This window comes from Dermacentor andersoni, chromosome 1 (genome assembly GCF_023375885.2).
Source record: "Dermacentor andersoni chromosome 1, qqDerAnde1_hic_scaffold, whole genome shotgun sequence".
Taxonomy (NCBI): Eukaryota; Metazoa; Arthropoda; class Arachnida; order Ixodida; family Ixodidae; genus Dermacentor; species Dermacentor andersoni.
In genome coordinates this window covers 35339884-35365066 of record NC_092814.1, presented here as the reverse complement: position 1 = coordinate 35365066, position 25183 = coordinate 35339884, and the positions used below count along the sequence as shown (strand labels likewise).

The window sequence follows — 25183 nt, the reverse complement described above, 5'->3', positions numbered from 1 at the left end:
AACCTTTTTGGTGAAGGAGCGTGAGACAAATGTGAGGTCCAGGCAGCTACTGTAGACAGTTCCTCGCAGAAAGGTTCATCATTTAACAAATCCGTCATTTAACAAACACAGATTTTGTTCAGAGGCTAATGACACTAATCTTCTGCCCCTCGAGTTTATCCTAGAGCTTCCCCACAGATAAAGGTGGGCATTAAAATCTCCAGTCATCACCGAAGAATGAGGAGTCAATGTCGTGATTCGCCGTAACCACTCGCAGTCCAGCCAATTGAGGGCGATATGTAGGCTCGAACTACGGTGAAAGTGAGCTTGCCTTTCTTCTCTGTTAGACACACGCACTGGTTTTAATGGTCAGGTGGCGCTGGATGATGAACACACGTAAGATCACTTCGTATCAAAACGATAATCTTGATGCATTCTCCATGTGTGGCGGACATGAAGCACTCATAATCGAACAGTCTGATGTGAAATTATAGGGGCTCGGAGATGACGATAATGGGGAAATGATTCATGAACACAAACTGTCGAAAGTCCGACATGCATGACTTAGGTCCTCTGGCGTTCCACTGAAACATTGACGCGTTCCGGACCTCGTCATGAAACAACGGCTTCTGGCCAGCCATGGTTTCAACCAAGGGCTGCAAGCACTGGACTCAAAGTGTCCAGCACCTGTAGGGCGCTTTGCGCAGACGAAGTTTTCATGCTCTTCAGTATAACGCGAACGGCATTCATGAGAGACCGCCCAATGTCGATGACCTGGCGAACAGTTTCCACAGCCGTCGAGGTCTGTGCGCGTTGAGCTAACTCATTAGCGCGTTGTGCCCTTGGTAGCTCAGGCCATTCTTCAGGACGGGCGAGTCTTTCCACTTTGTTTGTTTGCCTTGTATCCGTCGGGGTAGTGCTGTGCGTTGATGCGGCAACATCTCTGATGGAAGATTGCGTGTCACTATCTAGAGCTGCGGTTTTTCGTGAACGTCTTCGCTGTCGATGCCGACGTCGGCGAATAGTGGCAGCAGCCTCTCGATGTATTGTATTGTCCTGCACCATTTGTTTGAGAATGACGAATTCCTTCCGCACCCGCGGGTAATCCTTTGATGAAGCCTTGTGAGCACCACTGCAGTTAGGGCACTTTAGAACATCAGTGCGGCAGACGTCTTCTAAATGGGGCTCAGAGCACCGTGAGCACATGACGTTGTTCACGCCGAAACCATTTACGTGTGCGATTTTGCAACACTTGAAGCACTGGAGGGGCTTCAGTACGAATGGCCGCGCTGGATGGCGGTCATGTCCTATTTTCACGTGGGAAGGAAGGCTGTCTTCTTCAAACCAAACCTTCACACAGCGTGTGTTTCCAAGTCTGGAAAACTTCGTAATGCAAGTACCTTCTGCCATTGGTTTGATTAGTATTGGTAAGTCGTCATTATGGATGGCAACGTCGACGTTATAAATGATGCCTGCAGTACAATCACCGCTTGTAGGTATCATTGATCGTACCTTTATATTGTCGATCTCAATTACATTGCATAGACCGGGTAGGGCAGTACGGTGTAGCACATCCACTGCTAGGACATTTCTCCGTGAGTCTATTCTCACGTCTTTAATCTCGTTTGGTGCGATATTCCCTGGCAACAAAGAGAGGACCTGCCTGTTTAAGAACCGCAAGTTGGTCACCGGGTCCACGGGCACGAAGAGCACAGTGTGCGGTCAGTGCTGCGGTGCACTCATAGTAGAAATACTTGCTGACGATGACGTATGTTGCAGTCTTCTTTTTGCTGTTCGGCTCATCACGAGCTTGAAGTCATCGTGCGAGGAGTCGTTGCTGTCCGACCACAGCTCATTGGCCTCGCTGTCTGTATCACTTGATGCGCTTCCACGTTTTCTGATATTGTCGGGTGGTAGTGATGGTTAAGAAGGCAGCAAAACTGTGATTAACGAAACGAGCGTTTTATTGGGCGAACTTGTGCCCTCAAAAACAGGCTACACTCAATGAACAATGGTAGCGGCGAACACGCTCGGCGATCGTCGAAAAGCTTATCAACGAGTCAAGCGCGTCGGCTTTTATACATCAATCGTCGAATTTTCCAGACTAATCGCTGGGACCCGCGCGCCTTCCACAAAGTTCTACATTATTCGCGTCGCGCACACATGCAATCAAATTACACAAGGTTCGGTCACAGACAGTGGATGGAACCATCGATAACATTCCAGAAACTTCCCACACATGCAAGCGCGTCCTGCGCTGTGCGATAACATTTGTTAGGCGGTGAAACGTGTCGCCCGATGAAGACGAGTACACGTGTCAATATATGTATATATATATATAGATATATATATATATATATATATATATATATATATATATATATATATATATCGGAGGGTACAAACAACTCTTAAGGGTGACAGACAAATAAATGAGCTAATGAGTATCTTCTATTTTCATTTTGACGCAGACACATATAAAGTGCCTAGTCACCCCTGAGACAGTGAAGCTTTACAAGGAACAAGCTTCTTACACAGAACAAGTCGAGCTTGGCGAGAGAACGGTCAAGCTTTAAAAAAGCACTACAATGGTGTTATAAGGATAAACACGTTACCAATATAAAGCACCCCTATGAAATTCAATTTGATCATATCATTCACTCAGTTGGACAATCATATGATCAAACTAAGTTGCTGAGGAAATTATAGATTGGGCGTTTTGCTCGAGCATGCGTGTCTTCCACAGTATATGCATTACTATACGTAAAAACAGTGCAAAACGTACATCGTCACAACTTCTTGGCACCAGAGATCGCACGTACTGCGGATTTAAATCAAAGTATTGACTTAAATTGTATTTTTATTGTACTTATTCAACGCCTGCGATTGATTTAAATCAACGTACCTTAAATGTATCAAGCCCTGACAGGCAAACTTTCGGAATGCAGTTTATAAAAGATATTGTACATTGAAACAACGGCATTCTACGTACGAACTAGTACATTCTGCGATGGGAGGCCGAAGTATCTTGAGCGGTAAAGTGGCGGCGGGAACTAGGGTGTTAAATAGATATTCGTACATAGATATGAAATCCCTGTATATGTTTCTACGTGACAAAGAGTGAAGATATTCATTCGAAAATACCCCTGTTACGAAACGAGCAGTCGCAATCACGCGCACACTTCTGTCGTGGTTACGCCAACTTTTTGCTACGATGCGCAAGTGGCGTAGGTGAGTGCGAGAGCACTTGCGAGCGCGTCACAGTTCATTATGCCAGAGATGCAGGAATGAAACGCGCGAATAAGAGTTAACCTTACCGCTACCTTTCGTGTGTGTCACGTCGCACGGCAACACGTTGGTTCTAAAATCTAGTGCTTGCCATCTTCTCCCATCTTTTCCTCGTGGCAGTTAACGCTTTGAGATGCTGGGACTGGGCAGCCGCCATCCGGATCCGCCCAGCTCGTAAAGGCCGATCCACACGACGGACCAAATAGCTCTTTTGGAGCGCGGTCCGCGCACCACGTGATAGAACGTCACCAGTTCCTGCGTACCGCCGTTGGCCCGCGCAAGACCGCGGCCCTCGCGGTCCAACAAATCGCCTAGGCTTTTCCCGCTTCAGTTTTGTCGGCGGACCGCATGCAAACCGCAGCGATTTTGGCGTAGCCAAGGAATGTTGTCCGGCAACAGAGTGTCTTCAGCCAAATCCAATCTAGTTTACGGCTCAGCAAAAGCCAGTCGTTTCATGTCCGCCGTTCCGCCTACACGTGCAGCAGATATTTTTTTTAAACACTGTGTCCTCTTGGAGTGACAAGAAGGTTTTTTTTATTTTGTATCCCTCGTTGAGCAGTTCCCGGCTTTGTGGGACTGGAGCCGGAATGATAACAATGATAACACTCTGGCCGAGAGTGTAGCTGGTTGGTCCGCTCTGCCGTCTGCTATGGCAGTCCGCCGTGCGGATGTGCTCTGCGCCGGACCGGACCGCGGCGGGCCGTGACGTCGCATCACGTGACCAATCGGCCCGCGGACTTGGTCCGTCGTGTGGATCGGCCTTAACGGAACGAGGTGCAACGCTTCTACGCCGGAGTGCAAAACGAAAAAAAAAAAAGAAACAAGAAGGAGCCGTTATGACATCGCCGTCGTCTTCCTGTTGTCGTCGCATATACACAATATTTATTCATTTATTTATTTATTTATTTATTTATTTATTTATTTATTTACTTATTTATTTATTCTACATGAATGTAGCTTCCTTTTGTGTCTCTCGGGGAGAATGCGCACGATACTTGCCAGCAATTGACCGGTTGTGACGCAATCGGAGCCCAATTAGCTACGTGACGGAGAAGGGCGCCCCGGAGGCAACCCCGCTTGCTTGCCCCGACCTAGAGGCGGTGCCAGCCCCCCTGGACGACGGCAGCACGTAAGCAAATTAACCCCGCCGCGCGACCCACCACCCGCGGCGCAAGCCGCTGCAGCATCGTGTGCCGCTTTTCTGCCGGGGAGACACCGCTGCGCCTTGCAACGCGTCGAGGTCGGTCCGTCGGCCGAGACAGGCCTGCGGCGAGGACATGGGTGGTTGAGCACCGCGCGTTCGCGGGCTCCCTGCTGTAACCATTCCGGAGTGGCTCCCCACGCGTGTGGTGAAACGAGGGGGCGTTACACGAAAAAGCGCACGCGCATGCAGAACTTGGTGCAAGTTAAATAACCCTTAGCTAACGCTTGATATGCAAGTTCTCTCGTCAAAACGTTCGCTCCGGGAGGATTCCATTGCTGCGTCACTGTTGACCAATACACGGCCCGTATTCACAAAGCTACTCTTGCGCTAGAATTGTTCGTCATAAAACATTTCAGCCATTCTTGGTGCTGGCCGTGTTAGCGAAGGCGACAGGCCGGTGTCAAAGACAACTTACAACGAAAAGCCTTGTGAATTCGGCCCAAAGTACTCATCTTCCCGTCGTCCCTTCGTCTTAATCGTTTTTATATGCCAATCTTGCACGAACAAAGCCAAAAATTGAGTGAATGGGCGTCGAGAGTTGTGCTGCCCAATGCCAATGGTACGCTGCGGCAAAAACTGAATTTCTATGTACACAGCGTGTCGCATATATGTAGTCCCTATTATAACACGAGAATGCTCGATGCACATAGCACTGTACCTTTTCCCAAGCTGTATGTCCAAGCTACACACATAAATTCAGTATTTCTGGGCATCTGCTGAACAGCTCATCTCAGTTACTTTGTCTCAAGCAGAGTATAAAAATATGTGATGCGACCGGACTAATATGGCACAAGCTTACTGGATAGTCTTCAAAGCTTGCGCTTAGAAATTCAACAAGAAGAAATATTACGTTAAGTTGTATGAGTACATTGCGCTTCTGCAATAGCAAAGTGGCCACGCTCAGATAGAGGGGACCCTTGATAAGCCAATTATGCAAGAAAAGAAAGACGTGCGCCGACGCCGCGTCATGACACGGCGTCGGCGCACGTCTCATGCCATCACGGCGATGTCATGACATCGCCGTGATGGCATGACTTTCGACAGCGTCTGCTCTGGTCTAAGCAATCGTTCATTGTTAACGAGCAGACCACATTGCCTTCTAAAGGAACCGAATTGGATCAAGCTAGCCAGTTTTGAGGACGTTTCCTGCGCTGCAAAGTACGAGAAATACTCGCGAAGTCGCACTCACTCGCCAGCGCTGAGGTTCCGATGCTTAAAAAATACGAAAGAGAAAAATGTTCGGCCTTCATTTTGTCCAGGAACGAAGATACTTTTCCCGCAAGACGAAGGCAAATGCCATTCTCAAAGAATACTGTACCAGTATAAACTGGTTCTGTGTTGCTATCCAGTGCCTTCTTAGGAATGTTTCTTTTGTCGTGCGGAATTTTTGAGAGGCTCGAGGGCCTAGTGTATAGTGGTAAGGCAGCGAGTCTACTATGAACCTATATCAAGGCGTCAGCGGGTCAAGAGCTACTGTTGAAGTCAAGACGTATGCCAAAATATGGGACAAGTTGATCCGATGCCTGGCGAGCCACCGCAAGCGCCGATGCAATTCACCAAGTCGACTGGCCTCACTGGCCGTTGTGCATTGTCTTCCTTGTATCCTCTTCAGTCCATTCATTCCCATTGGCCAAACCAGACGAGCGCCTGTTCGACCCCCTTCTCTCTCCGCCCATAAAGATACCCAGCTCACATAGCCTCCGCTCGCTTGCACTTCCTGCGTGTAACTGTCGCGCGAACCGTGTTTGTAAATACGGCGCTCGCCTCGACACCGCGGGGTCGCGCGGTCAGCCGCACGTGCCACACGATGAAACGGCCATTGATTGTGGCTGCCCTGCCATGCGCCCTGCCGCAATAACCGAAATGCAAATCCAGCGCGTCGAAGCGCGCCCTCGCAGAGACGTTCCGCCACGTATTGCGCAAAGAGCCTTTCGCGCTCGAAACGAGTTAGCGCTGCACACGAGAGGGAAGCTCTCAACCAGAGCGCACACATTCGCTCGCATCTCGCGGCGCTGGTGCGAGTTGGCACCCATCATATGCGGTCGTTCAAAAAAGAGATGGGCGTCGAATAAGCGGCGTGAAAAGGGATTAAACAGTCGCCGCATCACGCTGTCCACAGAGATAGCGCAGCGCCAATTCAAATGTCCTTTGCTGTGGATGCACTCTGCGATAGCATTTTTCACGTAACACGAATGCTAGAAAAGTTGTTTATGGTTTCACAACAAACCCTTTCAATATTCAGCCCTGCATGCCTAGGGCTTTCAGCCCTCATTCGGCTATGCCGCAAGTAAATATATATATTGAGACAGTAGTACTCGACTGCTTTCCCAATCTTGGGCCGTATAACGTATAACTATTCCAATATGTTTTTATTCCAATCTCCTGACGTCAAATTTGCGCAACCGCCGATGCAAGCATCGGGCGGTAACCCACAGGGTTGTCTGAACAGACCAATCAAATGCTCCCCTTGTTCATAGTAGGTCACTTTTGTTTGCTTGAAAAACGAGTAACATTGCCTGCAGTGAGCGGCTTGTCTTATCTAATTGGCTCACAAGAGGCGAGGAGCACGCTCAAGTGGAGAGGGATTCGATGGGGCCGAGCCACTGCACTGAATATCGATAACCAGATAAAGAGGGTGGAGCCGGCGCCTGCGATTGGTCCGCTTTCTCTTAGCTTGCGGTGGCTCGTCGACTATCGCGGCGGCATGCAACGGAAGCTTAAGAATGACGCTCAAACGGATCCTCAGCAAAGAAGAGTTGGCAGAACGAGGTCGTAAACGTGCCGAAATTTCTGGAAAACGTTACGCGGTCACGCAAAAAGTTTTATTACACGCAAATACACCCATGTTCTCCGGCAGGAGCGAGTAGCCAGTGCCGGAGCGATCGGCGGCAACCATCTTTTATTCCTTTCGGAACGGGGCAGCCTGCGCCTATTCAGTAGAAAATTCAGTTTTGTTCGGCATATTAATGCAGCTTTAACGCGTACGCGTCACTTTGACGTGGTAAGTTTTTGCGGTTTTGTGACGTCGCGTGAGAAGCAGGTGAAGTGGCTGCAGCCCGAAAACTTTTGACCAATAGCCGAGGGCTTATGGCAAAAAGGCGTCGAATCAGAAATAACTATTTTTGTTTTGTTCGGTCAAATTATGCATAATCATTGTGTGCACGTCATATCAGATGGGGAGCTATCGCGGTTTTCGTGACTTTTCGAAAACGTTTTTGACCAATCGCGGTAGGCTGATTGAAGAATTGGAATAGAAAAGTTTGGAATAGATTTACGTTATAGCGCCCCTTCAGTGTTTACGCTTAAAAATATCTTGCTGGGGTCATAGCTTCATCCTGATAGCTTGCTACAGGTCACCTGATTCTACTCCTGAATGCCTAATTAAATTACGAGAGTGTATGTACTTCTGTTTAAATAAGAAAGCTTTCTTGCTTGGTGATCTTAATTTACCCAGCGTCGATTGGGAGCCACTACAAGGAACTAGCAAATTCAACAAAAATATGAATATTGTGTTTGACATTATGCTCACTCATGACCTGGTTCAAATGGTCAAACAGCCCACTCGCATCCAAGGTTCATCTTGCTCGATATTAGATTTGGCCTTTATAATCCGGGACATTACAGAACACACTGCTACAGTTGAAGAAGGTTTATCGGACCACTGCCCAGTGGCGTAGCTAGGTCGTCTAGGGCCCGGGGCCCATAGGTCTTCTGTCACCCCCCCCCCCCCCCCTCCCCGGGTGTAGTCTAGGAAGGCGAGGATATCGACAATTTCCGGGTTTCAGCACCAGTACAGCCGCTTTGGATACCACGCACGTCCTCCGGGTCCCCCTCTCCTTCGCTTTATTTCCCAGAGATCGCGAATGCAGCAGGTATTGGCGGCGAGGAGTTACGGAGTCGCCATCTATCGGAAGCGCCTCGCTGGCGTAGTATGAGGGATCACGTGGCGCGCTCCTCATCGGTTTTGCTTTCAGCGCTCATTGAAAACACCATGCGGGAGCTCTCCCGGACATTTCTGTAAGTACTTTCGAAACGAGAGAAGGTTTTTACTGTCTAAATAATAATCTTGGGCAAACTGAAAGCACAGAATCGTTTACAGACGCTATCTCTTTATCGAATACATGGTGCGCATGGTGCGCATGTCACAGCGCACCAGCCATCAACTCCAAGTTTCTCGTCCTCGAACACGAACTGTCACTTTTCAATCATCATTTTTTCCTCGAGCTGCCAAGGACTGGAACGACTTACCCATTAATGTCGCTGCCATCACATGTCATTCACAATTTCTAGAAACTGTTGAAACCTGTAATTCAATGTAACACCTGCCTTTTCTTATGTTCACATGTTAACCACTCCTTATGTAATACCCCGAACGGGGTCTTTAAGGTAATAAAATGAAATGAAATGAAATGAAATGAATACGTACAGTGAATTAACGCCACTGTGCGCGGTCGCCGCGATGGAGTCTCCCGAACCGGCTTCTTGCGTGAAAGGTAGGTAAACGTTGAGAGCAAACTATGTGAAATATGTTCTTATAGTGTTTGTATAACTAAATGGAGCGTAATAGAATGAAGCCTCAATGCAGCGATCGCACAGATTCGCAGCGACCGACTGCGCGTCTGCATGCATGTCCGCGCACTGTTTCGCTTTCGCCGCGTGCGCGTTTTCGCACCGTGTCATGAGCTTTAGGCCGCAGAATATGAGCATCTGACAATATACAAGCAACCATTGTTGCGTGGGCGCTATTAGAGCTGTTCAAAAATAATTTCATTGTAGAGACTTCGACGCCTACGGGGACTGTGATGTGCCGCCGCGACGATTCAATGTTCTTTTTTTTTTTGTTAATTCTTGGACGTTTCAATATTATTTCTCGAGTTGCGTCGCACTATATGTTTATCGGTGTTCTCAGCGTGCAATTTCCCGCTGCTTCTTTTTTTGTAATCCAGTGCATTATTTCATAACGCAAACATGATCATACGCCATGCTTGTTTTAATGTGCTTCTTACCGCTCCCTTTTCACTCCAGTGAACTTGCCAGTATCTATAGCATCGACACGTTCATAGACCAAACCGTCATGACATTAGTCGGGCAGCGGACTGGGGCGAGCGTCTCAGTGCACGTTTTTCGAACATCGCAGACCCGGCGCCGTAGCAGAAATCTTCCTCGCGTCTGTGCTTGCTGCATACCCGAGTTGTAGCCGATGACTGTTTGCCGGTTTTATGTCTCGCAAGCCAAGCTTACGCAGCTTCTTGTCATGCGGCTACGTATGAATAAGGCTGACACCGGGCTCTGTTGCGTACGTCCGGCACTGCGGCACCGAGCAGTAGCCTACCATGTTACGCGCCTTCAAAGGCAGCCACTACCTATTTTAGTGCTTTCAATCGTTGTAAAGGAGACACTCGAAGCGCGAAAATCTCGCCCCTAAATGAGAACCGCAGCGTACGAGGGAACTTAAACTCTCATTTCCAGCTCACTTCGGCGCTCCCGAAGCAGCCGACGTGGCCGCTATGTCCACGTGATCCCTCATAGCACGTCACGCCGACGGTGGCGCCAGCTTTTCCAGTGGTGGAGCTCGAGGCCAATACATGATGTTTTTTCTGCGCCGAATAACACTGGGTGCTGCACTGATAACTTGTGATAAGCGCATGTTCACACCTTCTGTCAGACTGTAAGGCTTGGCAACCAATACAAATGCGGCATCGCGGCAAATACGGCTCACGTCACAATTAAAAACATTTTTTTATAAAGTTTCAATTACCAATTTTAGCGGCAACATTGCATTTGCAAAATTGAAGGCCGTCATTCATATCTTGCCCAACAACAACTTCACGAAATCATCGTAGGTACTATGGCCCGCAGTATTTTGGATGTGGGCAGCCCTGAACGAAAACAAAAATTAAATTGCGCCTCAGTGACGCTGATCTCCCCACCATATTAGAAAAATGGAAAACGCCACCTGCCTCCCTGCTGCGCGGGCGCCAATGCTATGACAATTACGAGTTCTCTTCATTCTGATTAATAAAGCCTTGTTTTTATTTGCTGCTATACAGACTAACGTGATTATCCGAGCTGCGTTACCACCAAAAGATTGGGAACCGAATAGAGCACGCTTCGCGTCGACTCTTGGCGTCACCATAAAAAAAAAAAAAAAGTAAGACCGCGATGACGCCCGCGCCAGCGAAACCTGTTGGTCTGCACTCGCAATGGAGAGGGTTGAGGGATCAACGTCACTGGTCAACTATTTTATATTTCTGTCGCTACTGCCATACTGGGCGCCGCCCGCAGTGCCAAAGCAGCCAAAACGATTTTGTTTAAAAAGTTTTTGTTCAGTTAATATGACTTTGAGTCCTCAATTCTTGGAATTGAAGTGCTTCCTCTATAAGTCCTAATTAAGGGATTATTAAGGATATGGTTATTACTTATCTGCCATATTTTTCACGCTACCGAGTTCCTAGTAATCACAAAGACACATAACTTCATAGAATATCGGGAAATATCCTTACAAAATTCGCGTTTTTTTAAATATTCTGTGCAGCTCACACAGACACTGTGCTTGTGACATGAAGTCACACAACAACAACAGTTTTCTGAAACTTTCGAGGGTAAGAAGGAAAGCGTGAAACATAACGGCAGGTTTCGCAGCGGCTTCTCGGAGCGAGCGGGAGAGGGGAAGTAAAAGCGAGCTGAACATCCCGGCCTGTCGAGTCATACGCCGCAAACTCTTCGGCCGCACCGAGTTTGAAGACGATCCAGACAATCGCGACTTTTCACGGCCGCACTTATGCAACGTCGCTCTCAACGAACGCTTCGCCGTAAACGCGAGCGCCGGGCGCGCTGGTTGAACGCCCTCTTTCTGCTGTCTTTGATCGTCTTCGCTGCGCATTCTGAACGGAAGAGGGACCCAAGAGCCTCAACGCTTTACAACGCCTCACTGTATGTTTAGCGACTCCTGCTCCCAGCATGAACGCACGGCACGAGCGCACCCCACGTGAAACATTCCGCTAAGGCGAATGGTTTAGCGACCATTTTGCGAATTAAATTTTTTAGCCCGCAATTCGTGCAATTATTTCGTGGGGTGTTGATAGAGCTGCAGCGGACAATTCCGCGGCGCAACGCATCGGGTACATGAGCTAGGGCTACTGGATACTGGAGCATTCTTTGCCATTTGCGCCCAGTCAAGCCGGCGGAAAGAGGGGTGTTTTCAGGCGTATGACACCCACCCCCCCGCTGGCCCCTTGCACCCGGGGCCCACGGCCCCCCGGCCCCCCCTGTTTCTACGCCACTGCCACTGCCTTCTATATAAGTCAATTCCTCTAGTGAAGTTTGTTCCTCATAAAACTAGTAGCATGCGCTATTTTAGAGATTACGAAAGAGCTGACGATGCTTCTGTGATTGCGCATATAGAAAATTGCCTGAGTGATTTTGCTGAAAAGCATGATAATGTATCTTTGCTATGGAAAAAGTTTGCTGATATGTGCAATTATTGTTTGAATACGTTCGTACCAAACAAACGAAAGAAAGTGCACAAACGTACACCTTGGATAACGCGAAAGATTATTCATTTAAAATGGAAACTAAAACGGTCTATAAGGTTGACTCTGAATCCTAGTGTCATTAATGATATCAAAAACGCTCTCACAGGTGCAATGCACTAGTCTAAGGACTTCTTTTTCACAACAACTTTACCTAACTTTATGAAAAACGAACAAAGAAGATTTTGGGATTACTTGAGCGATGCTGACAGGCACGTGACGCAGGTTTCGGTTGATGGTAACTCTGTTACAGATCGGCAAGTTATCGCTGAGTATTTTAATACTTATTTTACTGGAGTGTTTTCGAAAGCAAGTGCACGCGTGAATCGGCGTCACGGGGCATTTTTAGCATTCCAGGTTGATTTTATTTCATATCGCGGTGTAGTCGGAATGCTGTTAAAATTGAAAACAAAATCGGCTTGTGGTCCTGATGGTTTGCCCAATATTCTTCTTCGTCGTTATGCCGAAACTATTGCTAAATTTCTTGTGATTTTCTTTCGATGTTCATTATTAACTAAAGGACCCCGATGAATTGAAGACAGCTCAAGTTATACCCGTCTAATGAAAAGGTGACCGTTTGTTATTAGGAAATTATCTTCCAATATTTCATTTCAGTTCATTTAATTTATTTTCACCTTAAAGGCCCGGAGGCATTACATAAGGGAGGGCTTTAATCCTTGTAACAATGTTAGAACAAATGTACAGAACAGTAAAGAAACAACAATAAACAAATACAAGCCAGGTACAATTGTGAAAAAAAAGGAAACATCGTGTTAGAGTAAGGGTAGGTGGGATCGGTAATTAAGCAGTGTGGTTATTCGCGGAACGTCTTACGCTCAGTGCATGACACGATATCTTCTGGGAGATGGTTCCAATGGGTTATTGCGTCGGGGAAGAATGAAGTGTTAAAATTATGGGGTTTTACGTGCCAAAACCACTTTCTGATTATGAGGCACGCCGTAGTGGAGGACTCCGGGAATTTCGACCACCTGGGGTTCTTTAACGTGCACCTAAATCTAAGTACACGGGTGTTTTCGCATTTCGCCCCCATCGAAGTGCGGCCGCCATGGCCGGGATTCGATCCCGCGACATCGTGCTCAGCAGCCCAACACCATAGCCACTGAGCAACCACGGCGGGTAATGAAGTGTTCATGGCAGATGATCCGGTGTGAATGTTTGCTATGGGACGAGTGTGGCTTAAGCGAGAGGATGTACGTAAGGGTGGATTTAACAGGGAATGCCTGGAGTGTGGATGGTAATAAAAGGTGTGAAGCAAGCAGAGACGAGAGATGATCCGGCGGGAAGCAAGTGATGGTAGTTCAAGTGTACATATTAGTGCGGTTATGCTGGTATCACGAGAGTAATTGGAAGTTATAAACCGAGCAGCGCGATTTTGTATTGCTTCTATGTCATAGGTTAGATATGATTGGGAAGGGTGTTTAACATCTTCTTGTTGTAAATTATTAGAACACGTTGTAGCAAAACGCATCATTCAGTTTATTGAGGAAAACTCTATACCATCAAGCTTTCAACACGAATTTAGAAGACATTTTTCTACTGCGACACAATTGGTCACGGTAGTTAATTCATTTGCAGCATGCATAGATAATATTGGACAAATTGACGCAATATTCTTAAATTTTTAACAAAGCGCTTGACACAGTTATTCATGAAAATTGCTGAATAAATTCATAAATATTAACCCTCCCGACATTTTGGTCTCTTGGGTTTCCGACTGTTGTAACAGTCTCTTGGGTTTCCGACTCTTCCTGTAACATTAGGTGTGCCTCAAGGAGGAAGTGTTCTGGGTCCCTTGCTGTTTCTTTTATACATAAAGACATTCTCTCTGTAATTGCTCCTGGAATTCAAATTAGGTTATTTGCGGATGTTGTTTTATTTCGTGAAATCAGAGGTGTACATGATCAGGTTGAGTTGAATTCTAATCTTACTAGATGACGAAGACGAAGTGACTGCGAGCCAGGACGCTATTCTTCTAGCTCAGCTATTCTCGCCTTATTTCTGTGTATATCACGGGGGAGCCGCCATGCATTGTGGCACGGATGCAACTCGACGTCCCCGCGCTTCTGCTGGGGATGGTGACTTCAGAGGTGGCTGCGTCTAGGAAGCGGACTGGCCTCCAGAATGACACCGACCGCAACGATACCAGTGTCTACTCGCCCAGCAGTGAGGACTTCTCCGATGACGACTTTCAGCTTATGAAGAGCCACAAGGCGAAACGAAGAAACACCAAGGCATACCTGTCTTATAGCACGTTGACTGTGGGCCCAACTCCGAATACTTCAGTCAGTACAATTCTATTTGTACCAGAAGTCGCTACCGCCAACCTGAGGCGACTCAACAGACAGTCTGTCTCGGTGCTTCTTGAAGGAGTGACGCCAAATCAAGTCGCGGGCGTCGAATCAACACACGAAAAAATGCCTTGGCTATTGACGTTGTACATGATTGTGCGCTGTGAATTTTGAGCAAACTTACGTAACTTGGCGGCATAAAGGTCCGCTCGTATATTTCTCTGGACAGTGACACCACTACTGGTGTCATCTACGACGTGGACGTCTCCATCTCCAGCGCTGACTTGCCTATTCTAGTGAAGCCAGCCGTTGATGGCTTCGCCATAACTCACGCGTCTCGACTCGGCGAATCCCGCTGTGGGAAGGTAATTTTCAAGGGCGAATCTCTTCCCTCACACGTCAAGGTGGGACAGTTTAGACACCCCGTGCGACCATTTATCCGAAGGCCACTCCAATGCCAGAATTGCATGAGGCTGGGACACGTGAGCGCTGTGTGCGAGAACACGAGAGTTTGCTGGCGCTGCGCAGAGCCCTACGCAGCAGACTCCTGTGTAGCCATGCTTCTCAAATGCCCCAATTGCATTGGGTACCATGACGCTACCTCAAAGGACTGTCCCAGCATGAAGAAGGAAAGGGAGGTCTTGAAGCAGATGATGAGAGACATTCGTCTCGTCGGGAAGCTGATCCTGCCCTTAGAAAGCGACGCTCCCGACGTCATCGGTCTTCAAAGACCACAGATTCCTCCGTGAAGAGCGCACCACATCCGACAACTCCTCCTACTCTGCCCCCTAGGCCTGGCGGAGCCGAGCCTAAGGTCATGCCGCACAACACCAACACTGAAGCTTGGCCCGCGCTACCAAAGCCCCGTCACAGCTGAAGCCAAAGCCGAAGAAACCGCCGGGGCCAAAGCCGATGGCACAGCTGAAACCACAGTTGAAGCCACAGCCGGAGCCACAGCCGGAGCCACAACCGGAGCCACAGCCGAAGCCACAGGTGGAGCCAGGACCGATGCCACAGCCCATGCCACAGCCGATGCCACAGCCGGTGCCCCAGCCGGAGCCACAGTCACACCAAAGCATACAGCGCACCGCGGTAGAGTCCACAGCGCCGACTACCGATAATTTGTCCGAAGAAGACCAGCAAATGGTTGTGATGCTTCGGTCCCTCATAAATACCCTTAGTGTACTTTTCAGCAAATTGCATACTTCGTCAGCGCGAAGTGCACTGCAAGTACTGGATACTCTTAATTCAGTGCTTGGAACTCTCCAGTAAGCCCCATAGCTCACCCACAGCTTCCTATTCGCGCAACAACCACTGGCCCTTTGGTCGTCCCAGATGTGATCAACGCAGATCACCAGCTATAGAATTCACTTTGGTGTCACGGTGCTTCACTGCGCACAAAGTCCTCACTTCCTTCCCCTTTTCTTCTTTCTATTCCCCTTTTCCCTCATCCCCAGTGTGGGGTAGCAAACCGGACGCTCGTCTGGTTGACCTCCCTGCCTTTCCTCTCTTTGCTATCTCTCTCTCTCTCATCTTACTAATGTATCTAAGTGATGCACATGTTTAGGCATGACTGTTAATCCCGATAAAACTGTTTATCTTTGTGTAACACTTAAGAAAACTTCTCTTGAATATACTTACAGCCTGACATCTCTTCCTTTGAAACAGCTTACCAGTTACAAGTACCTAGGAGTGACAATAGACATTTGTAGTACTGCGTACGTAGCGTACGCAACGGCATTGCGTACGTAAGATCGCTACGTTCTGCAAAGTGCGCATGTGCAGAACGCAACACGAACGGTGCGTGATGCGTACGCGGCCGCTGCGTACGCACGCATCCGATTCTTGCGTGCGTACGTAGAGAGCCTTTCGTGCTGCGCTCGTGGTTCTTGTTTGTTCGGGAGAGCGCGAGACAAAAGAGTTTCCCAAAATGGCAGCGTCAAAGGCGACAAGCGGAAAGCTGTACTTTTCAATGGCCTAGGATTTGGCTTTGCTGCGTGAAGTGAACGCGCAGAAACCATTGCTGGAACCCGCACGGTGGGAATGCATAGCAAAAATAGGAAATTTGTTTTTGAGAAAGCGTTCAGTGTGTGCTGTTTGCGCGAAAGGCTCGACCTGCTTTTGGTGCAGTTCGTCGCAAATGACCGTGCCAGCCTCAGAAAGTAAGTACTCGCTTTTTATTTTTCTCGATATGATTCGTGTATTTCATCCGTATTTAAAGTAAAGTCTCTTAAAGGCCTAAATATAGTTCGACGAAGCGGGAACGCGCCCACACGCTACATCACGTTAGCGAGATCAACAGCGTCTTGTTCGCCCGACGGTTCGACGAACCGGCGGACGAGGCCAATGCGCTCCGACGCGCCCGGCGTCTAACGCTCGCCCTCCTACGCGCTCCTACGTGCCGCAAAGCACTTGCGTGCTGCGTACGTATCGTCATAACGCAGTACTAAAACTGTCTAATCACTAATGACCTCTCTTGGAATCTGCACATTGATAACAATTGCTCGTCAGCTTTCCACAAACTTTGTTACTTAAAACATAACCTTCGAAATTCTCCTTCTAAGGTCAAACTTCTTGGCTATTTCACATTCCTACGACCTAAGCTTGAATATTGCTCTATTGCTTGGGATCCTTACACTATACTTAACATTAAAGAGTTAGAAAGGATTCAGCGAAAAGCTGTCAGGTTTATCTACTCTAAATTAAATACACTGATTCTCCCTTTGAACACATGAAACCTGACAACATTGAACTACTTGAATCGAGAAAAAAAAAATTTCTGAATTTCTAAAAGCTAGTTCTTAAAGGTAAAATAGCTATTGATCACACACAGTTTCTTTCCCTATTGTCTACAAGACCTATGCGACATTACCAAGCACACTTTCTAACCCCTTACTTTAGAAGAACAAATATCTATAAGTTTTCCTTTTTTTCCGCGTTCTGTGTCCGACTCGAATAGCCTAACAGAACCTTATGACGCACTGTATGACTAGATGATCATGTCTTTTTGTGTTCTTTCCTCAGGTGCTATCATGTTTTGTTGTGGTTCTTGTGCGTGTGTGTGTGTGTGTGTGTGTGTGTGTGTGTGTGTGTGTGTGTGTGTGTGTGTGTGTGTGTGTGTGTGTGTGTGTGTGTGTGTGTGTGTGTGCGTGCGTGCGAGTGTGTGTGTGCGCGTGTGTGCGCGTGTGTGTGTGTGTGTGTGTGTGTGTGTGTGTGTGTGTGTGTGTGTGTGCGTGCGTGTGTGTGTGTGTGTGTGTGTGTGTGTGTGTGTGTGTGTGTGTGTGTGTGTGTGTGTGTGTGTGTGTGTGTGTGTGTGTGTGTTACATATATATTGTAAATTGTATGGCCCGTCCTGCTTGGACCAGGTTGGGCGGCAGTATGTGATAAATAAATAAATAAATAAATAAATAAATAAATAAATGTCTTTCGTGGCGGTGGAGGATCGCCAACAGACGCTCAGAGCTGAATTGCTTCGTGGAGCATAAAGTTTTCTCTTTTGTAAGTTTTCGTACATTTTCTATGCACTCACATTGCTTTTATAGTCGAGTAGAAGTAGGAAGAAGAGAGCGAAATACTGTCTTTACAGGGACGTAGTAGCCACTGTAAATACCGGCTTGCTACGCTGTGCTGGGGAAAAGCTGTAAAGGGAACGATGCTGTCGATATAATTGAGAAATTTATTAACTCAAGAAGGGGAAGAAATTACGTAATTTATTTCCATCCCGAATCAAGAAAGGAAAAAAATCATGTACTGCGTACAAAGAAAGGAGTAGAAAGAGAGCTCCCGTTACATCAATTTCTTTTTGAAGTGTTATGACACCTGCCTCATGTAAGGTCGGACAAACCAAACAGGAATGGACTGACCCTGGGCGCCTATTCCCTGCACTCCTGTTACATGGAAGTGTTTCTTTTCGGAGGGGTTACGGGCGCCCGCCACTCATGATAGTTATACGTGTGATAATGTCAGAACCGCAGCCGCGATGGCAGGCCGCAGACGGCAGTTACGGAAGACAAACTTTCAGGATACGGGCTTTTATACTTTGAGCGTTCTCTCTTTGTAATCCCATGTGGGATTAGAGTACCAGCCAGTGCCCCTACGAATCGCAACGTCACACGCACACACACACGCGCACGCGCGTGTGTGCGTGTGACGTTTTCGAATATTCTCGAATATGCTTCAGATAAACACCTATAAGCAAGACAGAACTTTTTGACCAGGTGCACTTTAATTAGGTCAACTGTTTTCTGAACGTTAAACTCTTTACTTTAACTTAATAGTGTACTGTTTCAGGTGAGAATGTACCAAGACCTATAAATTGTTCTTGCACTATTTCGCTTCATACCTCTATTTTTGCTTCCTATGATAGTTTTTTTTTTTTTTGCTCAGAGAGGCAGTGCTTACTTTATTACTGCTTTTCTCATGACTATTACAGCGCATTTACTTGTTACCGACTTCTTATGCTGCATTGTACTGTGTGGATTTCACCTACTTTTTGTTTTCCCATGAGTGTCTACGGTGTCTAGTGTTGTGTTGTACCGGTCTTCTGGCTTCGTCAATCTGCTTCTTTGGAGGTTATAGCCTGTGACTTATGTGAAGATGCCTTCTGGTCAATAAAAACATCTTGTTATGAAGAGTAATATGAGATATCAGCTAAAGTCCCTCAATCATTTAAAAGTACCGACAGGCTTTGATCCAGCCGACAACGCCTGCGATAGGCTGATCGGTGACATGTGACCTTGCTCCGCCCCTTTGCCGCCATGAAAGTTCCTGCGCGCCGGGCGAAGTGCGCGCGTTTCGCCTGTTGTGCTATGCACATCGCTGCGATAATTTCGTTCCGGGAGGGCCGAAATGCCTTGTTGCTGTGCGGTTGGGTGCCGAAACCGGACGAAGGATGGCAAGAAGTTATTTTGCATAGCGCGCGGCAACCAGAACCTAACCAGACGAAAAGTATGGTTACACAGAATTGCACGGACGGACTTTGAACCGTCGGTAACAGCACGACTATGCGAGGCAAGTAACATACAACGATACAAAGGTGCGATAGAAAGTATACACGTGCGTGTGTCGAGCGGCGATAGTATTTCACTCGCGTGCATGAATGTTGAGGGCCGAAGTTTGTGGAGATTATTTATTTTAGTTCGCTTTGAGCACGCTGAATAGATCGGTATGACCTAGGATGCGAAGGACCGAATTGCCTTGTTGCTGTGCGGATGGGTGCCGAGATCAGATGGAGGACGACAAGAAGTTATTTTGCATCCCGCGCAGCAAACAAAACCTAACCAGAAGGTAATTCTGGTTGCATAGAAATGGACGGAAAGTACTTAACCGTCGGTAACTGCACGACTATGTGAGGAAAGTAACGTAGAGCGATACGAAGGTGCGAGAGAAAGTATACACCTGTGTGTGCAGAGCTGCAGTATTATTTCATTCGAGGGCATGAATGTTGGCGGCCGAAGTTTGTGGAGATTACTGATTTTAGTGCATTACGAGCCCGTTGACTTAGCAAGTGCAGTATGACCTAGCATGCAAGTAAATAGTGGGGCAGAAACGCATTAACTCGCTGACAAATAACCGCATTGCGTTACGTGCGATAAAAAATAAAATTCAGCAGCGAATTCTACTTTTACACTTTCCTGTGTTTGTGCGCGCGTTGTTAACTGCGCTTTACAACATGTCCAAAAAGTAATTTCCAATATCCTAATCGTATTTTGTGCATTGCATATGTGAATAAATATATTGCTAAGTACATGCATTACTCTGTTATTAAAAACGAATAGTGCATAGCCACAGCTACTGGCCGTCAAATAATAACGCGTAATACAGTATATCAAAGTACATTACATACAGCTGCGAGCTCGTTCCTTCCAAGTTTCCCTTACACTCGAAGATGTTTCAGTAATAGGCAATGCCATTTTACTGATGAAAAACACACAACTGCAAATGAACATAAGAAAAACGCCACAAGCGATACACGGATTGCCAGCAAAACACAATAGCTGGGCCAATCCGCGTGCGTTTCGTATAAGGGCCCTCTAATTCTTACGGGGCTTTAGCGGTGCACGGAGGCGAAAAGGGATAAACACAACAATGCGCGTCATGATTCGAGTTTACGCGGCGACGTCACACGGTTCACGAGAACAGTCAACCGCATTCACACACGCGCACACACTACGCTTGATGTTGGTGTGCCGCGAGATGAGATCGCGCTGGCAGCCCGAACACGATCGAGGAGACACGCTGGCAAGATCCATACCGCCTCTTCATCATGTCACGAGAGTTGCACTGGCTCGTAGCATTGAACCACAAGACACAGCAGTCGTCGTGTAATCGCTACACGACAGACACACTCAGCGGCAAGAAGATTGTTGGCGCACTCGTTTCCACACACACACAGGATGTTGTTTAGTTGCCGTGAGGGTCGCGCGCTTTGATTATCGCACGTTTGAGCGACATTATGTCGAAAGTTTTTCGGTCCAAGCGACTGTCAGCCTTGATTTTTACACGACTTCTTCGTTCAGTGCAACCGCTATGTGTACGCAGCACACTTACATGCAAAAGATTTCACAGAGCATACGGGATTAAGCGCAAGCAATCACCAAGGCTCGCGCGGTGATTGAGCGCAAACGAACGAAATGTAAACATGCGGAATCGAGGCGATCAAGCCCTCATTACGCTCTCTTGAGCTATTTTCTTGGAGCGCTCATCTGAAATTAAAGGACTAAATTTAGCAGTTCGGGTCCTTCTTTCGTTTTTCGCCACAGTCAGGCGCCAGTAGGTTTTATTTCCGCGCGTATGCAGATATTTTTTCACCTCACGAATGCCGCGGCGCCGCGGTTTAGCGTGGGCGCCGTCTGCTACAGGAACTTCCTAGGTGGTGCGCGCGGCAGATGTCGCTACCTTGATAATTATTGAGGGACCTTAATATCAACCGATTACGCACCCATCCTGCGGCGAGCGTCGGCGTCACTTGTAATCGAGCGAATGACCACAGCGAAAGATGAGATTGAACGCGCGGCGCGCAGCTGGGGATGCAAAAGAGTCGCTGTTTCGCCCGGAAGGCGAAGCATTGTTTGCGATAGCAAATTAGGTGACAGCTATACGAAGCAAGGACAGTAGCTATTTCGGCCGTATAAACTTGTAAACATAGGCATACAAACTAAATGAACAAGCATGGTGTCACGCGCGCACAAGCAAACTTGAACACCTCTCACTCGATGACTACGGAAACTCGCTGTCAAATCGCTGGAATGCGGAATTGACCTTCGTGCTGCCTGCCGCAACAACGCGAACTAAGCCCCGAAAACACAGTGCGTGACGAACTCTGTCCCCGTTGCAGATGAATTTCAAGATACAGCGGCATGGATGGGCGCCCGCGGCCGCCCGGGCCGCCTTCAGTAGAACTCGCCCCCTCCCGCCTTCCTACCCCCCCCCCCCCACCGAAGCCTTGCACGTGACAGGAGACAGCGCGCTTCGTCCTCACTCCCTCCTTTGCGTGAGCGAAACAGAGCCGCGATTGCAATAAAAAGGCGGCGAAAGCCAAGAGGCGCAAGGAGGGAACCGGAGAGGAGGATGCAGTGGAACCACGAGGCGGAAGGCGGAGGTGGGTATGGCGAAAGGGGGAGGAAGAAAGCGAACTGCCGGCGGCGACCAGGCATGCGGCGAGCGCGGAAACAAAGCGTGGGCTTCGGACCCACTGCGCATTCGTTACTTCGCCTGCGGCGCCGCCGTCGCTAGAGAATGCGCACCGCTCGAGCCACGTGCACTCGTGTTTACGCTTTCTTTCTGATTAATGAGCCACGGAACCGGTGTAAATGTGTCGCCTACCGCTGCTGCTAAACGAGCTGCCCGAGCAGAGGCTCAGCGCCGCTGCCGAGAGCACTCTGTCGTGAGCACCCTGTTCAGAATCACATTCATTGCCACAATATATCGCGAAGGCAAAACGCCTAAACTGCGCTCAAAATTCGCATTAGGAAGTATTGCAATTGTTGGTGAAATTTTAGAGCGCAGCTCTTGGGGGTCCTTTCCGACGGCGAGCGGCGGCGTAGGCGGCGGCGGCGTACGTAACCGAGCGAACGATCACAGCAAAAGATGAAAGCGAACGCGGAGCGCAGCGGAGGATGAAAGACGCGAGGAGGAAAGCAGAGAGGAGGGTGCAGCGGAACCGTGAGCGGAACACACCGTGAGCGGAACCATGAGGGAGAAGAAAAGCGGGAGAAGAAAAGCGTAGTGCGTGTGGCGACGATGGCTACAATATTGGCGGCGAGGAGTTACGGAGTCACTATCTGTCGGAAGCGCCTCCCTTGCGTAGTATGAGGGATCACGCGGTGCGCTCCTCATAGGTTTCGCTTATGGCGCTCAATAAAAACATCACGCGGCAGCCCTCCTGGACATTTATGTAAGTACTCTCAAAACGAAGGATGCTTTTGACTGTCGATATAATAATCTTGGACAAACTGAAAGGACAGAAATGTTTACAGACGCTATCTCTTTACCGAATACGTACAGTAAACGCCACAGCGCGCGGTCGGCGCGATGGAGTCTCCCGAACCGACTTCTTGCATGAAAGGTAGGTAAACGGCTGAGAGTAAACCATGTTAAATATGTTCTTATAGTGGGTTGTCTGCATAACCAAATGGAGCATAACAGAATGAAGCCTCACTGAAGCCATCACACGGGTCCACAGCGACCGACTGCGCGTCTGCATGAATGTCCGCGCACAATGTTTTGCTTTCGCTGTGAGCGCGTTTTCGCACCGTGCCGCGAGCTTTAGGCCGCAGCATATGAGCATTTGACAGTACACTAGCAAGCATTGTTGCGTGGACGCCATCAGAACTGTTCAAAAATAATTACGTTATAGAGACTTCGACGCCTACGGCGACTGTGATGTGCCGTCGCGACGATTCAATCTATTTTGTCTTCTAAGTTCTTGGACATGTCAATATTATTGCTCAACTTGCGTCGCACTGCATGTTTATCGGTCTTCTCAGCGTGCGAATTCCCTCTGCTTGTTCGTAATCCAGTGTATTAATTCATAAGAGAAACATGACCACATCCCATGCTCTTTTTTTAATGTGCGTCTTACCCCTCCCTTTCCATTCCAGTGAACTTGCCAGTGTCTAGCATCAAGTTCATAGACCAAACCGCCATGGAATTTACCGGGCAGCGGGCGCGGGCGAGCGTCTCAGTACGCGTTTTCTGCTACTCACGGAACATCGCAGTCCCTGCGCCTTAGTAGAAATCTTCCTCGCCTCTATGCTTGCTGCATACCCGAGTTGCAGCCGATGGCTGTCTACTGGTTCTAAGTTACGCGAGCCAAGCTTCACGCAGCTCCTTGTCCTGCGGCTACGTTTGAATAAGGCTGGGCTCCGTTGCGTACGTCGGGCACTGCGGCACTGAGCAGTAGCCTACCATTCTGCACGCCTCCAAGGTAGCCACTACCTATTATAGTACTTTCAAATGTCAAGCAGACACCCAAGGCGGTAAAGCCTAATCACTTAATCAGAACCGCAGTGCAGCTGGGACTTTAAACTTTCGTTTTCAGCTCGCTTCGGCGCCTCCGAAGCAGCCGACGCGGCCGCTGTGTCCACGTGATCCCTCATGTCACGTCACGCCGACGGTGGCGCCAGCTCTTCCAGTGGTGGAGCTCGAGGCCAATTGCGCCAGAGTAGCGCGCGTCGTCTAGGAGGTCTGCTGGTGGCAGATCCTGTGTATCGTGCCCACGCGTTACCCACGTGCTGGCTCTCGCGACCTCCAGATTAGCGAGGCAGTCGCGCCACACTTCGCTTTGTTTGCAACGTACCGCACGAGACAGAAGCTCCGCACCAGGCAATATATCCCGAAACGAAAACACGTATAGAGCTGCGCTCAAATTTCGCATAATCGTCGCTGAACTCTTTTTTGCCTCTTCTGTTGCGTAAACCTTCGGGAAAAAAATGAAGCAACTCACGCAGACGCTTCTGGCAAATATAGAATGACCTGCATTTGACAAGAAAAAAAAAAAAAAGAAAGTCGCAAGCGTTCCAGTTCTTTCTTTAACGTACGTGGTTGGTCATGCTATGCATAATTTTTATGAACTCATTCGTCGCACCTTTTATCCTTCTGCTATGTGCCGTTGCGCTTGTTAGGCAGAAACTGGATGAAGCGGCGGCTCGAACAAGTTGGGCGCTGTCGCTGTGGAAGGCATACGAAAGCCGATTCAAACGAATTACTTCCGTGGGCGTTGACCGGTAAAGCAAAAGCCCATAGTCCGGGCGAACGTATGCGCATGACAAGAAGTCGTCGCCGGAAAGCCAATGCACTTGCCTGCATTAGCTCTCAGTGGCGCGAAGGCCCAGCTCGGAGGTGCTTAGCCTAACCTATTTGCGCTTATGCTTCGCTCGGACGGTTCTCTTCCGCGCTTCTTATCCCGCCGGAGAGATCGCGAAGGTGCGAGGCGCGCAAAGTGGAGCTCCATGACGCCGTTATACTGTCGTGGTAACGGCGCCCTCACTTGGCATCCTGCGTGAGTGGTGTAAGCTACGAGAAGAGTCCACGAAGTGGCAGCAAAGCTGCGGCGAACGATCGCGACCTCTTAAGACTGTTCTATTGTATAGGCGTCTTCCTTAGCTCCAATATCAACAAACAAACGTCCGCGCGCCACATATAAGGTCAGCCTTTCCTCCAACAAGCGTGGACATGAAACTGGCTGAGGGTCACCGGCCACCGCCAGCTTCTGGGCTTCGCAAGAGCTCGCCACTTGCGCTAGTGAGCCAATGCAGGAAGGGTGCATTTTCCTTAACGCGAGGGTTAATGCCTCAGGGCATACAGGGGTATGGGATGCGGGCGAATAAGGATGATCGAATGAATGAAAAAAGATTTGCGGTTATAATAAA

At 48.4% G+C, this 25183-nt stretch overlaps 1 protein-coding gene across 2 annotated transcripts in view; it reads left to right on the top strand.

The window, feature by feature from the left end:
- LOC126545779 (uncharacterized) overlaps positions 1-25183 on the top strand; it is a 153288-nt gene that overhangs the window by 50070 nt on the left and 78035 nt on the right. The gene's annotated exons all lie outside the window — the stretch shown is intronic.